This window comes from Ambystoma mexicanum, chromosome 1q (genome assembly GCF_040938575.1).
Source record: "Ambystoma mexicanum isolate Mex_15411 chromosome 1q, UKY_AmexF1_1, whole genome shotgun sequence".
In the NCBI taxonomy this organism is placed as follows: Eukaryota; Metazoa; Chordata; class Amphibia; order Caudata; family Ambystomatidae; genus Ambystoma; species Ambystoma mexicanum.
In genome coordinates, this window is record NC_090922.1 from 467388959 (window position 1) to 467406651 (window position 17693).

The 17693-nt window shown below is 45.0% G+C and overlaps 1 protein-coding gene across 11 annotated transcripts in view; it reads right to left on the reverse strand.

Moving 5' to 3' along the window:
- LOC138528761 (uncharacterized) overlaps positions 1-17693 on the reverse strand; it is an 870897-nt gene that overhangs the window by 84001 nt on the left and 769203 nt on the right. The window contains exon 1 of one of the 11 annotated variants that reach the window (XM_069640711.1): positions 3963-4623. The exons of the other annotated variants lie outside the window; for them this stretch is intronic. The gene's annotated coding sequence lies outside the window, so the exon portion shown is untranslated. Of the gene's footprint in view, positions 1-3962; positions 4624-17693 lie in introns of those variants that run through there. 11 annotated transcript variants of the gene reach the window in all.

The window sequence follows — 17693 nt, forward strand, 5'->3', positions numbered from 1 at the left end:
GAGGCTACGGGCGTCATACTTATAACATCTGATGATGTCACCCTCGATGGAGACTGTCGAAGGACATGACCCAACGCAGGACGCCCTCTGCCGAAAAATGTCCGAAGCAGCACAGCTGTGGACATTACATGTCAAAGATGTGGAATACGTTGGAGGACACAATCCATTCGAACTGTGCCTTCATGGCACTGACCTGGGGTGGTGGGCAGAGCAATGTGGTGTTGCGCAGGCCACATGAGGACATCCAGGACCTGGATAAGAACTGCACAGAACGTGGGCTGTGCCATGTCGTGCATCATGGCCACAGAGTGCTGGAAGGTGCCAGTACCCATGAATAGTAATACTGACACTAGCTTAAGCAGTGGGGGCACAGCTGTACGGGCGTTACTCATGTACCCTATGTCGTCCTGTATTGTACTGAGCAGCTCAGTAGTGGTCTACCTGTTGAGGCAGTACAGAGTCACCAACTGGGTGTCAGGGAGTATCCATGGTGAAGACCTGGGGGTGGGTGCATGTCTTGCTTGGCCTCTTCTCCTCCTCCTCCTCCTCTTCTTCTTCCTCCTCCTCCAACCCCCCCTGTGCCCGGGCCTGGTTGTCCTGCATCTCAACATCCAGGCGCAGCATGACCAGCTGCCTGACCGAGCTCACTGTGGATAATGACAGCATGGTGTTGGGAACAGTGTGTGGGGTAGAGGTGTGCCTATGAAGCCTTCTGGAGTGCATTGGGAGTACCTGTGGCTTTATTTCTGACACCTGTGTCCATTTACCTCCAGCTGGGGGTAATTGCCCCGTGTTTTGTTTTTGGCACTAATACCACTGCACATGAACTTGTGATGCGGCTGTGATTGCGCTTGGAGTTGTCGGAGCAGATATCGCTGGCTGTAAAAGTGCTGGATGATTTACAATCAGCAGTATTTACGCCAGCTTGTGATCCAGCAGAGCGGTATTGGCGGCGTTAATTCTGTTACCGTCACTTTAAGGGTTACCGCCGCAATTTTGACGAGGCCCTTAGTGTTAAGATTGCTGTCCGAATAAACCATTTCCAAACAAAGTTCTTACAAGTGCATATTAAAACATCCACACTACTACTGCTGAAACCTCACTTAATATCAAGTAGTTCCCATCAATAGCATAGTTAAAGTGAGAGCTATGGATTAGTAGTGAAATGTGAGTTAAAGTTTAATTTTTATTTGCATGGACTTCATATTAGGAAGAAAGATAATCTGCACTTTATTTGTAAGTTAACCTTTACTTTTCCATTGCTTAAAGCAGTGTTTTGCAGCCTGCATATCTTCAGATGTTTTGGACTAGAACTCCCATTATCCCTCACCATTGACTAGGCTGTCATTTTTAGGGGATAGGGGTGCCAGTATAGTTAGTGTTATGTCATACAACACTTAAAAAAAGAAAAATTAAGAAACATGTTCATCTAAAACCGCTTCCGGAATACATGCCTCGAATTGTCCACTTAAAGATTTTTGGCACACACCTAGCACTTACCTGAAGTTGTGCAGTCCACGATGCCAAACTCGAGATATTCACTTTAAAATAAATAGCACTAATAGATTTGTAGATGCACAGTAGAGTCAGAAAAACAGCAATACGCACAAATGGAACAAAACACTAAAGCATGGTATGAATGCATGAATGAAAACACAGTGATACACAAATATGCACTAAAGTGCACAATCACCTAGTGAAAACAAACAGACGTTTGGTGAATGAAGCTGAACAAAAGACCAGAATGTATGGATGAAAAACACCACACAGACACGACGCATGTATATCAAATTTGCTGATGAGGTATGCCCGCACACAGACACCATCATCAAAAAGACACTGACTAACAATGATACGAGGGAAGTACTAGGGAGAAATCCTCCTTTTTTTGATGAAGACCCAATGGTTGAAACATGTGTTGGCTTTTTTCTCATGTAAATGGCAAAATTGGTGCTCTTAAGACTCTGGCATTCATTTGCCCATTAAAATCAAGACTACGTGCACTAAGCAGTTTCCAGCCTATCAAATGCTCACCATTGAGGCATCACTGAAATGAGTGAAAACCGCTATATCCAGCACCAATATCACCGGGGCCCCAGCACCTTCTCCCCTAACCTATACCACAGGACTTTGAGAGCATTGTCCCGCAGGGGCCCTGGAACGGCAGCAGGAGGAATTATAGATCTCATAACCAGATGAGCGCAGGGATCCGTTTTTTCGTTAAAGCTCCCCGTCTTCATTAACAGTTCCAAATGTACGTCACGAAAAGTGCAACAACCCACCACCCTAGCACATCAAACATCCCGGGTAGAATTACACCACCTTCACTCATCAAAATTCTAAGTAATTCCAGTTTATCCTCCCCACCCACCAACAACCAAAGGAACACCCAATAACTAAAGCAAAACCACCCACCCAAATAACACGGTATTAAAACCCATCACAATTCTCACAGCATTTCTAGACACCAGTCAGCAACCCAGATAACACAATGTACACACCCCTGCAACCGAAAATGAAACCCATGCAATCAATGCATCAACTGCTGACGTGACACACCAAAACCCCTCGACTCTGCAAAAACCCCATCCTAGTCCTAACATGACCCACCAAGCCATGGAGCACACCATCAATGCAGTCTTTAGAGACATCTTTCAACACCCCAAGTAACATACTTAGAATGCTTCCAACTACAACCAACCAAGAAAATACCTTGCAGTTGTCTTAGAAAAAACTACTACCAACAAAGGTAGCTTCCCGCCGCCTGTCCTGGGTGACACCTACAATGAGTCACCATCCTCACATCAACCAATGTAATAACCTCATAATGTAACACAATTATCCTTTTAAAGCTGTAGTGACAACCTAGGTAACACCCCATCAGTCTAAGTAACGTGTCTCCCTGATGCACCGCAAGTACTACCCCAACAAAAATCATCATTAAAAAAAACTCTGCTAGTTTCTTACAGCCATAGCCTTTGCAGAGCCATTTCAATGAGAACCATGTAATCTGCAACCAACAGACTTTCCAGACATTGACCACCAACCCAAGTAGAGCCCGTTCAACCTTCACCACCCTCCAGCCACATGCTAACACCCCATCTTCACCAGCATCCTCGTCTCCCAACAAGACAGTCAACATCCTTATAATATCTGCCCCCCCCCCGCGCCCCAACGGAGCAACTATGGAAATAGCACTGCAATGCACACGCCAGCCTGCCATCTTCAGCTACCAGGAAACACCTCTCCACTTCTTCCCCAAGTCCATTCCTAAACCTCTGCAAATAACAGAGGTAAAACCCCAATAGCCTACTTTACTTAAGCTACCATGTCACGCCCGATCCCTCTGAGAAACAGCGGCAATCCAGGCGAACCCTGGAACCCCAACTCAATCCCAGCCCTCCCAGACAGCTGCAGGCAACACACCCACAACTGCCCCACCTCAGAAACCCCCCCCAAACCCCCCCCATCCATCAGCAATCCGTATAACTGCCCCACAACCGCTCCACCTTCAGACTCCTGCCAGCAATGCATTTAACAAATCTCCATCCGCTACCCATCCACGCCTTTCACAGACACCCATCGGAAACAAGCCATGCATGACCACAACCCTGTCCGACCCTGGTCCGCTATGCAGGTAGCAGCCCACACACACCTCAGTGCTGCATGCGTATATCTAATGTAATGAAGCACGGCCACACCCAAGGCTGGTGCCAGACAGAGGAGCAGTAGACTGGCAGGCGGAGAGCCCCGGAGGCACCAAGGGGTCAGGTCGGCAGCATTCAATATAGCCCAGCACAGCAGCACACATAGTGTCTAGAGCCACTATGCACCCGCGACCCCCGTTGCTACAGTATTACCCTGCAGTTTTGGGTGCGACCTCTGTACCGAGTTCTGCTACTGAAGCAGGGTTAGGAATACAAAAGAACGCAGCGTTACCAGCGCGAGCGCTTTGAGCTTACTCTTCGGTCCCGTTATTTTTCCTCAGGAAATTCTCCCTTCTGCTCGTCGGGCCACAGGGAGTGGCGGCGGGAACGCGGCTGCACCGGCCGAGGAACGACGGCCGCCGCCGCCGTCACCACCACCACAGCCACGGGTGAAGGCAGCGGCGCTGCAACGCAATGCGGCTCCCGTCAGAACGCGGGGCTCGGCCAGACTGGACCCAGACAAGGGGGGCTTGTGGGGGTGATTGCAGGGAAGGGATGAAGGAGGGAGAAACTGAGGGTGACATGGAAAGGAGGGGGTTTAGTCAGAGATAGGGGAAAGGGAAAAAAAAGAGGGAGAACGTGATAGACGGCTATATGGAAGGGGAGGGGGTGGGGGTGACAGACTAAAGAGGAGGGAAGAGACTGCAGCATAATATAACCTGGCTGGAAGTGAACAAAAAAAACGTAAGTGTCTGCGACGCAGCGCCGGGGAGGAGAGCAAGGTGTCTGGCTCCCCCGTGTGCTGCAGGCCCTCGGGAGCTGTGGGAAGCCTCGGCGGCATCCCCCGCCCCCACCGCTCGTTCACTTGCAGACACAATTGCCGGCATAATTTGGGAACACGGACACGTGCCTTGGGGTTTGAAATGGAATTTGCCCTCTCTGGGGTGCGAACACGGGAGAACGTGGAGAAAATGTGAACACGTGAGAGAAAACATGCGAAGAAAATGAACCAGAGACGAATGGCCTCAAAGCACGAAGAAATGACAAAAGAACATAGAAAAATGCAACGATAGAAATAAATCCCAAATTCCCACATATAGACACTGATTTTATTTGAATCAGTGGAAATTATTTCGCAAGATAGTAAAATGAATGGCGTTACAGTAACGTATTTGAGAGAGAAAAAATCTCTTTAGACAAAAAAGGGAGACAAAGAACGCGAGGGAAGGCGGGATGAAAAGGGACCGTATGAAAAAGGAGAGGAAATGAACGATGCAGACACATTGCAGGGAGCTGATGAACAAACAGCAGCAATAGGAAGCAAAGAGGGGGGAATAGAAAAAAAGAACATCTTAAGACCTGCGAAATAAAGTATTGAACGTGACGAGAGGAAAACTGCACGAGTGGAGAGAAGAACAGGACAACGCAGACAAAGGAGGAGGGCGAGGCTACCCCAGAATGGATGAAAGTGGGAAGATAAGAAGCTACAAAAATGGAGGGCAGGTAGCAAAGAGAAACGAAGGGAAAGACCAATTGATAGATCAAGGCCAGGCAAAAAGAAAGACACAAAGGAATAAGTAAAAAGGAGCAAGACAAGCAGCGCTACGGAAAAAAGCGCAACGCGAAGCTAGAAGCAAGTAAGCCAAAGACAGCGTGCATTGTTAAAGTTTCGAGAGAACATTCTGTTTGGGGCGTGCACTGTATAGGCCGTTTGCACTATACGTGAAATATTACACTATCGTACGGCAAATAAGGGGCGAAGGGGAGAAATGAAGCAGGGACAGGAGGCGGGGGGGGGGGGGCATGGGAAACGGGGTCATGAAGGAAAGGGAAGAGGATGGAGAATAGGAAAGAGGGGAAGATGAGACTAAGGGTAATATCGCGAGGCAAGGGAGGGGCCCAACATACATGTGCTAAAGAAAAAGGACGCAAGAGGAACTGAAAACTAGAGAGATGGCACAGGAAACTACGCTGCACAAGAGGGTGAAGATGGCTGCAGAGAAGCATGGCGCAGAAAAGGAAGAGGCGAGGAGGGATGCAGAGCACAGGGCAAGTGGAGAAAGAAAGCAAAGCTAAGAAAAAGCGGAATGTGTTCTCGAAGGAAATACAAGAAACCTAAGAGTGAGCAAAAAAGTGAATGAAAGTGCGGAAAAACGAGACTGAATTTGTGTAAGAGAGCACCAACGGGAAAACACTGACAGAACAAAGAAAAAAAGAAAAAGAAATGAAGACAGATTAATGGCTAGAAAAATGAAAAAAGGTAAGAGTAGCGTAGAGCAGAGTGAAAAGGTGGCACTCGAATCCGACTAAAGATGAAAAGCAGGAAAAGGGGTCGTGGAAGACCAAGAATCTAAAAGACACAAGCCCGGGGGAAATAGAAGGACGAGCGGCAGCCGAGAGGCAGAGGATGGATGCAGCATCCTTAACGCGGATGCCTCCTCGGAAGGAAGGAAGGAAGGAAGAAAGAAAGAAAGAAAGAAAGAAAGAAAGAAAGAAAGAAAGAAAGAAAGAAAGAAAGAAAGAAAGAAAGAAAGAAAGAAAGAAAGAAAGAAAGAAAGAAAGAAAGAAAGAAAGAAAGAAAGAAAGAAAGAAAGAAAGAAAGAAAGAAAGAAAGAAAGAAAGAAAGAAAGAAAGAAAGAAGTCGGGCAGAATGCAAGCAGTATGCACCTAGATGCAGAAAATGGGGTAAAAGCAAACAAAGGAAGGAGGGACAGCGAGACAGGCGACGGAAACCAGGCAGCAACTAGAGGCGGAGAGACTGAAGCAGACGGGGAGGAGTGAAAAAGGGAGAGCGAGAGAGACACGTAAAAAGGCAGACACTGTTGGGAGGGGCGAATAAGGGTAGAGACGGATGAGGGGTGATGCGAAAAGTAGGGAAGTGATAGAGACTTCCTGCACCCGGGGAGAGGGAGAGATTCTCAGGGAAAAGCGACAACGAGGAGAGCGGAGGAAAAGGAGATATTGAGGTTGACAGAAAAGCAAATACAATGAACAAACCAACCGACACTGGGCGGATACCCTGCTGATAAACCAGGGTGCCCCGACAGCTTGAAAGCCATCTTCTGTGATGGCAGTCGGAATGGCATGACATGAAACGCGTGGGCTCTCTCCCACTAGCATTGCTACCCAGCCAGCAGAGCCAAAGACGCTTCCAAGACCCTGCCCGTTCCCACTCCCCATCCTCAAATGACACAGTAGGGGTTATGCATTGTCATTGCCCGTGACTGCCAATGTCGCAGCCAGTGCCGCCGCCACTGTCACGGTCGATGACTCACTAGCATCGCAGTCGGTATCTCCACCAGTACCCAAAGTCACACTGCTAAGCTCCGCCAGTGTTAAAGCTGGTTGTGCCTCCAGTCGAGAATTTCACTAGCATCACAGTCCATACCATCACCAGTACCCAATCGGTGACCCCGCCATAGTCGTAGTCGAAAGCTCCACCAGTGTTCAATCTGGTGATGCATCAGTGCCACAGGGAGCAACTTCACACCAGTGACACTGTAATTGACTTCAACAATTACTTAGTTGGTGACCTAATGAGGCAACGATTATGCCAATGACACAAATGTACAAACCACCAATATGACACATCTAGCAACTTCAACAAAGAGGATTTGGCGTCTCTACTGATGACATAATATATAACTCCATTACAGAAAGAACCACCGTCTGCCAATGAGACACTGAGCATTTAATCAAGGATGCAGTCAACCTTTCCCAGTAATACCATTACATGACCATCCCAATACACTCCACCGTCCATCTGATGACAACTTTGGGAATTCCTCTAACATACCTGCAAAAAGCCCCCAGGATATCAGCTGCCTCTGAGATTACCTAGCCATCATCCGAATGCCTACTGAATTCGTCCCCATCGCCCCCCCCCATCCAGCACGCTAAACAAATTGTCCAACAGTGGCTCGATGATATGCGCCTAGAAGGATTTGATTTGCAACTCTTGGATTCAGCAACATCCTTAGGCTTCACCATTGACAGAGGCCTGTCCTTCCAGAAACATCGCCAATATCCTCCAAATGGCCTTGCTCCAAATCTCCATCCTTTATAAAGTAAAACTCTTCATCCCGCCACAGTAGTGCAGGCCTTTGTGGTCTTGCATAATCAATGGGAAAATGCCCTCCTGATGGGGCTCCCAGCCACTCACTTGACTCGCCTAAAGGAAGTTCACCGCACTGCAAGAAGTCTCATCATAAGTGTGCGGCAATTTGACCCAATTACCCGTGTCCTATGCAAACTACACTGGCTTCCTCTCCAGGCCAGGATATTGTTCAAGACTGCATGTATCATCTACAAAGCCGTCACAAGTAGCAAACCAGCGTGCCTGGCGGCTAAACTCTGCATATCCGGTGGCAAACACCCCTCATCCAACAAATCAACCAACTGGCTCCAAGCGCAACTCACCCACAAAGAGGAGACCTGCAAAAAATCTTTCTCTTGTCACGTAGCCACTTCTTGGAACTTGATCCCGGTAGTGATTCAGAATGCCCACACCATTCTCCAATTTCTCAAATCTGTCAACACAGCTTTTTTAATAACACCTGTCCAAGGGCTAATCTCAATGGATGTACAGACTGATGCAGACTTCAACTGACAGTATTGTGCTACTGTTAAAAAGATCCCAGCCCATACGCTGGCTACCCACACCCTGTACAGTGCTCCACTACTGTGTAGCTGGGTCAGCACTTTAACCAATGAACTACAAATAAGAAAAATACAAATAATTGGAGAATTCCAAAGAATACATTTGAGTACTATTATCATTGTTAAATTCAAAAACTTCTTGGTTATCTCAGGTGGTGAGCACCCCACTGACGCAGAGTCGGCTCTTATTCTAATGATACACAGGAAAGCCAAAACAATGAGACTTTTCTGACTACCCAATAAGATGACCTGGAATTTACTGAGCTTTGTGTCATTACGAATCAGGTGAATGATTATACCTCAGAAAGTGGTAGACAATAAGAAGTGTACAATTGTGTCATTCTATTCCACTTCCTAAACATTATGGCATGAGAAACCTTAATACTTGGGCTGGTACGAATCTACTCCCCGGTAGACAGAAGAGAGAATTAAAAGACCTCAAACATCTACTACCAAAAGCCAGGTCAACAGTTAAGAGCATATTTTTAATACACTATTTAATTTTGAAGCTAAATATGGATCTTCTCCTCCTAACAGAAACATGGATTCCGGCAGATACTCCTACCATTCTTTCTGATCTTACACCTATGGACTACAATCTTATATCCAAGTCCCGATTTACTAAAAAGGGTGGCGGCCTAGCCATTATTTTAAAGTCTGGGGTAAATAATTCTACATTAAACATGCCCAGTATGCTCAACGGATGAATCACTTGCCACACATCTTCAACGTGGGCATTCCAACGCCATTAAGTTGTTGTTAACATATAGAACCCCTGCACCTAAGAGTAACTTTGTTGATGAGCTATCAGAAATTCTTCTGAACTATTTCGGAATCTTACCAAATGAATAGTGCTAAGTGACTTAAACCTAAACCTTTGGACTAAATGCAAGACAGATACATCAGTCGCACATCTGCTTGACTCTTTACAACATTTTGGTCTTCCAGCTAATCCTCTTACACATAAAGCTGGCCATATATTGGACTTCATTTTTGCTTGGTTCTTGGAAATTACTGTCACCTATTGGACTGATTTTTGTGCAATTCCATTCTCAATCCCTGCTATGCAGCTAGAGAAAACAAAAGGACGGTCCCATCCCCCAGTTATATCTCAATCCTGCAACCATACCTTTAAGGAATCAGCGGTTGAATTATTAGCTACTTTCCCTTCAACTCAGAACCTAGCTGTGACCTATGATCCAAATGAGATGCTTGGAAATCTAGACAGTCTCGCCACAGATGTCATTGACAAACTTGCACCGCTCTATTAGGTGGACGACATCTGCTACTGAAAAAGTAAAAGATGGTTTAAAAAATAAACCTTTCACAGAGTAAAGTTAGGAACCCATGGAGGCAGTGTTCACAATCTTGTAATAGTGAGAACTACAGAATATTTAAGCAACACTAGCTTGCTTATAAAGAGATTGTAAAGGCTAAACAACTATGCTACACATGCAAGATTGAATCTGCTCCTAATATTCCCAGGAAGGTATTTGCAGTCATCAATGAGATCTGCAATGAACCAGGCAACCACTATAGTACTATCGCAATCACTGACTGAATAACTGCCCCTTCATTTCACACACAAAATCCAGAAAATTAGGAACGACCTACACTCAGCTAAGTCTCGATTGGCTCTTGCAGCCTAAATTCCTACAAGGGAATACACTGGCTAATAACATCCTTGACTCTTATTAATTTAGAGATAGTCACTGTTTTATACACCACCTTTCCTCTGCTAAATATTCTGGCTCCCCACTTAATATACTTCCTCAGAGATTTGGCCATGATCTTTGCCCACTCTTTCTTGATGAGATCTTATATCTTTTCAAAGTATCACTATCCTCACTGATCTTTCCTGATGACTGTAAATGTTCTGTGACCAAGCCCCTTCTAAAAAAGCAATTTTGGACTCCTTAGAACTGGGCAACTTCTGCCCCACTTCCCAACTACTATTACTATTCAAACAACTAGAGGGGGTTGTAGTGACTCAGATCCAAAACTTCATTGAGAACTCGGAATTACAAGATAATGCCCAGTTGAGTTCTAGACCTCTACATAGTGCCAACCTATTACTACCTAATTTTTGGACCCTCTAAGAGGGAATGCAGACAAAGAGGGCATGGGGGCACTGATTCTGCTTGGCCCGTCAGCAGCGTTCAACACAGTCCATCACACAATCTTACTTGGTAGGCTCCAAAATCTAGGAATCCAGGGCATCATCCTTAAACGGATCCAGTCCTTTCTGGCAGAACGATCCCAAAAAGTACATCTAGGCCCCTTTTCCCAGCATCTCCATTTGAAGTCTGAGGTCCCACAGGTAGCAGCCTTGTCACCGATTCTCCTCAATACGTATCTCTGTCTACTGATGGAGGCCTTAAACAACCAGGAGTGGTCTTCTTTAATCATGCAGATGACACCAAGTTTCTGGTTGACCTCAAGCATGGAGACAAAAACCTGTCTGCCAAGATTAGAGACTGTATGCTCTCAAACGCTGGGTGGGCTGGAACTTCCAAAACTTAACCCAGATAAAACCAATATATTAATGGTAAACAAGAAACCTAATACCTGGGCCTCACTGTACTGGCCACACATATTCGGGAAATGCCCTGAACCAAAATCAGAAATCAAGAACTTGGGTATCATCCTGGATTACAAAAACAGGTTTATTCCAGAATAGAGAAATAAAACATCTCCATCCCCATTTAATTTTCTCACATCAAGTACTAGTGATGAACTCTTTGTTTTCCTCCCGCCTGGTCTTAAACAATAGTATTTACCTGGGACACAAAAGCTCTTGATTTCATGGATGCAGAGAGTGAAAAATGCTGCAGAAAAAAACTGTACTGAAATATACAAAATATGGTCCCATTCCCAGACATTGTGCTCTAAACTGGTTTCCTGTTTAAAAAAAAAAAAAACAAATTGGATCATATTCATGCCCGTTTTTTAAAGTCTTCAATTCCCAAATTCAAACCTCCTTTCCACTGAACTAAGTTTGCACACATCGTCTTGATCTTTAAGTTCTAATCAGGATAAAAGGCTTGTCATACCTAGGTACCACAAAGACAGACAGGGGGGGGGGGGGCAACCTTTGGGGGTTTACGTGGTTAGAATTTGGAACAGCCTACAATTTCTGCTCCATAGAGAGTCCAATTTTTTGGCTTCTCAAACAGCTTAAAACCTCTCTTTAATCTAGCCTAGGTCAATGGTGCTCCTTATTCCCACTATTCATCCTTTCTACAGCACCAAGATACTCTCAGATCATCACAGAACTGTATTAAACACTACTACATAACATAGCAATTAATGAGGGGGATGTCCTTTAACTGCTTGCAACACCAACATGAACAGAGTGTTTTAAACTGTATATAGATTTGTGAAAGTGGGTTTGTATGTTCGGTGTTGGCTCCAGCCCCTTAACAATTGGTGGGCTGAAATGTTGGCCCAAGGGCGCCATACCAGTCTGGGGTGTACTGGCAATAGTGAAATTTGACCAACCCCACCCATTCTCCCCGCACAGGGTGTGGTCTGGCCCTGTGATATCAGTATAGGCGGTTTTGGGCAAATGCCGATTTTGCAATTGTTGGCTGCAGCCCCACAACAGTTTGTGGGCTGAAATGTTGGCCCGGGACAGCATACCATGTATGCTGGTGTACTGGTAGAGGTGAAATCTGACCAACCCCCCCCATTTTCCCAGCACAGGGTGGGGGACCAACCCCCCCCCCCATTTTCCCAGCACAGGGTGGGTTCCAGCGATTGCCGACTTTGCGACTTTTCAAACATAGGAAGTTGTGACACAATAAAACATACACAAGGCTACTGCATATCACCACATGCATGTTAGCTACAGACCCGTGCAACGCTGGGTGTTACCACTAGTATTCTATATTTACTCTTGGCAACCAATGGTTTACCATGGATAAAATGTTGGACTAGGGAACCTGTGAGAATCATTCAGCCTGCACAGCTTTTTCTTTCTTTCACATAGTTTAGGATTTAGTTTTTCTGGTATCAGTAATACTATTACATACCACTAGGGCACAGGTACAGCTGACTCAGAGGTATTTGGTTATCTCTTGACAGACATGGGAAACCTTGTACCTGGATGCTTTATGGAAACATTCAGGAATTCATCTGGTATCTTTTGGAAAGTGGTACTTGTGATACACCCTGTGATATATGGATGGAGCCATGGCATTACCCCCATTCATACAGTCACATACCAGCTCATTTACTCAGCTTGCATCACACCGCTAGGCAGTGCCAGGGGCCCATTAATGAAGTCAGTAACAACCACAATAGTATTTTCTTCAACAGCCACATTGGCACAGGTGGCAACAACCCCTGTCATGGATATAGAAAACCCCATGGATCTAGCCATTCATGGCTCCATTAATAGGTAAGAGGCAGTCACAGGAGTCTCCCAGTGATGACGAAGTGAAGGAGTGAGCACTACTCAATACAATCACAATGACAACCTGTGTTTACACAGTGTTATTTGGTGCACACTAGAATCACCCTTGCACTTAGTGGAATCATTATAGGTAATCCTTCAAAAATGTTCATTCAACCATCTAAAATACATTTATATTACATATTTAATTTGAAAAAATCCACATCTTCACTTTCTTGAAAGACGACGATCACCTCCTTCAGTCATTAGTTGATAGCTCAACTAATACAGTGGACTTCCCCATTATTCCGCGGGAAATAACCCCCCTAACATATTTGGCAACAGCTCCATTCACTCAGTCACGCTGATACAGCCCCCAGCAGCCTAACAAATGTGGATATAGATGATGAGATCATTGACACATCCAACAATAGTCTGATTGATGCATCCTTCAGTATTCCCATTTATACACTCGGCATCAGGTCCACTGGTAATTTTGCCATCAGCCCTACAGATACCCCCAGAAATGGCTCCATTTATACAGTCAATGGGATTCATATACTCAAATAATCCTAAATTGATGTAGTTGGAAAAAAAAGACTACTGCTGCAAAATGCTATTTCTACAGATGGCTACAGCGCCACTGATTCATCTGACAACCACCCTATTGATGCACTGATTAATACAGCCAGAGGCAGTGCCATGAAAACATTTGATGCCAGCCCATGCATACATAAGGGGACCGCCCCATTCATACATTTGGACCTATCCCACTGATAAACTCAGGGACTGACCATTGATAGACCGGACAGTCTATTGATTAAGTCAGCATCAACCTCACTAACGCAATGGGCCGTTCAAACAGTGGTTATCACCACTTTTTTTCTTTACCCTGTCTTGGCACTTGAACCTGTAACCATGATGTTCCTGGTTCACTGGTCTAACCACTGAGCTCACAGGTTCCCTGTAACTGTTGCCATAGACAATAACAGTTCCAACAAGAGTGACAACCTACAGTGGCAATAACCCATTGACACAAAATTAGCAACACCCGATGAAACAGTTGAGTGAAAATTCATTAATTCAGACAGTGACAGATGTTGTGTAGGCTTGGAAAAGACATGTTTAGTCACTGCCACAATAGTGCTACTTGGCCATAAGATGGCAATAGCTGGCAAACGATGTTAGTAAATGGGAATAGTATGCAGTGCTTAGCAAATGCACAACCATCCATCAGTACTGTTGGTTTTTCCAATCCTGTTTTTTTTTACAGGAAAGCAATGCAAGGAAAAGATGCAAAGTCACATATTGCTTATAAATCAAGTAGCTGAAGGTACATTTGGATAAGACATTTTTAATACACTAATTAAGCCCTTACATTTCAGAAGACAACTTAGAAATATAATTGCCATCTCTTTTAGAAGCACTGAGCTAGCTCAAAGACATCCAAGTTAGGGTGGGTTTTGGGCAGGGAGGGCCAGGTGTTGGGTCTGAATGGCCATAGGGATAGCATGGCTGTGGGTGGTTAATAAGCCAAAACCCACAGGCTTCTCCCGCTTGCAACAAACCTCATTCAGATCATCACTTCCCATGCCAATAGTTTCAGCTTAAAGGCAGCACATATAGCACTGCCTAATTAGTAAAACAAAAAAATAATGAACCACCTAAGGTTAGTCAGACATATTGCACTGATCCAATTTCTAACAGCAAATTGATACAATCAAATACACCCTCATTGACAAAGCTTTTGAAACAGACAGCCCCATCATTATAATCAGTATAAGTCTATTGTTAAAATCGTGGCTACTCAAACTACCAGGATGTTAATAATTTAGCAAGCTTCTCCTGCTAACATGGTAACATGGGCAAAATTGTGATGATCTGCTATATCATGGGCAAGATGGCGGCTCATCTTTAAAACTTCCTGGAGCCTTTTTAGGATCTCTTTTTTTAACACCATATTCTCATCAAAACGCAATCGATCCAAAGCATCCTGCCTTTGATTTCATCTGGATGCTTGTGAACCATTTCCCCATTCGTTTTCAGCTATAGCTTATAGCTTGCACCCCTTCATGCTCGGCTGAGTACTGTGGGGACAGACCAGCACTCCCACGTCTTTAAATACTTCAAAAGGCTCTTACCTGAATGTCGATCTTCAAAGTCCCACACCTTGGTTGTCATCACTATTCTGGCTGTGCCACTGGCTCACTGATGGCTCTAATCACCAGTAGCCCTGCAGTTGCTCTGTCAACACCGGAAAGGGAGGGTGAAATCACTGGTGGACCCACATGCTGTCAGCTCTGCAGCCCTCTGCAGTCACAGATCTCTTGACCTGGCTACACTGTGTATGGGATGCCCTTTGTGAGAAACAGGAGGGCACACTCACCTCTTTTCCTCCTGTATTCTCCTCTCAGGTGGCCAGGGAAAGGCCATCACTCTTGGATCCTGACCCTAGGGATGGATATGTGAGGGAGGATCGCCTGGGTGGAGGAGACTTGGGAAGTGGGGAGAGGGCATCCTTATGTGAGACATGGTATCCTCCATTTCCTTTTCATAATGAGCCCTCTATCCCATCAAGTCTTTGTAGGCTACTGTCAGTCCTTTCTCTATTCTTCCTGCCAAACTTTCCCAAAGAAGCACCATATCAACACAGAGATGAGGAGGAGACTAACTAGGAAGAGACATCCTCACTTTGTTAATACAAACACATATCAGCCTCATTTTGATAATGCAGACATACATCAGCCTCAGCTGTGTACTGGGACGAGGAGGACAACATAAATAAGGCAGAACTACCATTTTAATGGTGAGCAGTTTAGTCTTTCCTGGACACATTATGGTGGCAGGAACTGTAAAAAGCCAACACCCTTTTGCAAATGGAGTCAGCTGTGGAAACAGGGCTACGGATTGCTTTGTGCAGGCAGACCTCTCCGGATCTGCGGTGTGGCAGACAGAGTGGTCGAGACCAGAGAAAGGATGAAGAGTTTATGCAGTGGGAAGCAGAGCTGAAGGACGCTGGAGGCCGGTGGCAGACCAAAAGAGGGAGACCGGCACTGCCGAGCGAAGAAGTCCTAAGAATTCAGAGCTGCAGGTGGAGCCTCACCGGATGGGCGGAGCATCAGGAAGCTGCGGTGAATAAGAGCAAGGTACCGCACTGAAAGAAGACAACCCATGGTGGTCGAGAACCTTGCAGAAGAGCTGTAAAATCCAACCAGTGAGTGAAACCAGAAGGGGAAGCACAGGGCTGGCCGGCACATAAGAAAAGCCAGCAATGAACATTGTTTAACTAAATCAAATAAGTACTTTTGAATATCGAATGAAGTGAAAGCAGTTAGAAGCACTTCTGAATGCTGAACAGTCCGGATACAGTTGGGAGCATTCTTGAACATTAAGCAGAGTGAAAGAAAGGTTGGGAATCTGCCTGATGCAAGGAACTGTATATTATATGAGAAAACAAGCAATGGCAAGAGCCGGGAGAATGCAAGAAAGTGTGACAAATGCATAGTGGCCAAACAAGTCACATAACAGTGTCAGGAAAGTGCGACACAGATGAAAGAAGCAAGCATCACTTTCAAGTTTAAACAGTGGCAAAGAGGTGATGGAAAAGCAGTCAAGACGGTGCATTGGTTGCGTGATCTGTAATGGGTGGACCATGTGGTCCTACAACTGCTCCTAGACCAAGTACACCACTTTGTATGGTAAAGTTTTGAAAGCACCTATAAAGAGGCTTGTGTTCTACAACAACCTTGTATGTGCTTTGAAGTCAAGACATTGAACTGCCTATGTGAAATAGCGCCAAGTGACAATCTTCTAAGAGCTGGGAAGTGTCCAGGGCAATGTGTCTTAAAAGCTGGAAGATGTAAACACTTGGGGAAGGGAACATGTATGCCTTTTGAACTATTTTTGAACTTAGGAAAGGGGAAGCTGACTGCAAGCCAAAAGAAGCTCTGAACTGTACTTTGAACAATATTTGTTTTGTTGCTGACATCCCAACACATTGTATACAGTTAGACACAAAGGCAAGTATAGGTTTTGGACACACACAGACTTTTACTTCGACTTCCTGACACAGACTATCCTTACTTTAGGTAAGGAAATCCCACCTTAGCATAGAGCAAGTTAGGCCTTATCCAACCCTGCATTTTAAGTTAATAAAACCTTTGTGGACCAAACTTGAACCTGTTGTCTGTGTCTGCTTCATGATACCTCACACCTTACTGCCCCACCTTTCAGACATTTCACTCATCAATATTGACTTTTAGAATTCCCAGCTCCTCTCCGTATTGATTATGCTGGCGGCCATCTTAGAGTGAAGCCAGCTTGAAGCTTGTGCAAAGAATTCTTGCTTTACAAGCTTATTTTCCTACAACACAGCAATCAGTTTGTCTATTCTAACACTATTGATCGCTTGCTCGAATCACATCCAAAATACCATCCACTTTACAATATTCATGTCTTCAATTGGGCTACATCTGAAATGCGCTCCATTCTCATGATGGATCATTCATTGCTACTTTTACTGAAGAACTTCAAGGGATATGTACCCTTCAATGCCATTAATCTTCTTGTTATCCTGAACACCAATCATGCCCTCTCAAACTCTCCCTTACAGATGCAAACCCAACTACGGTTTCATCAATCATCTCAATTTTACATCAGCCAAGTAATATGCTCTTCGAAGCCATGTTTCCTATCCTATCTTAGATTGTTCCCTGAACATATTAGCTATTATTCAAAAGCAGGCTGATGCAATACTTTCACTCAAGACTGATGACAAGTCAGGAGGTCTGCCGTTCTCACATACTAGCCTCTTGGTAATTGCCTCTCCCTTTTTTCCTCATTTAAAGTTTATTACCCATCTTCAAGTCCCAATTTCACCCTCTTTTTTTCAGGCACATATCGTCCCACTGGTAGAAAACCCAGTTTCCTGCAACTCTTAATTAAACTCCTCACAATCCCACAGGAATACAACACAACATTACTTTCACTGG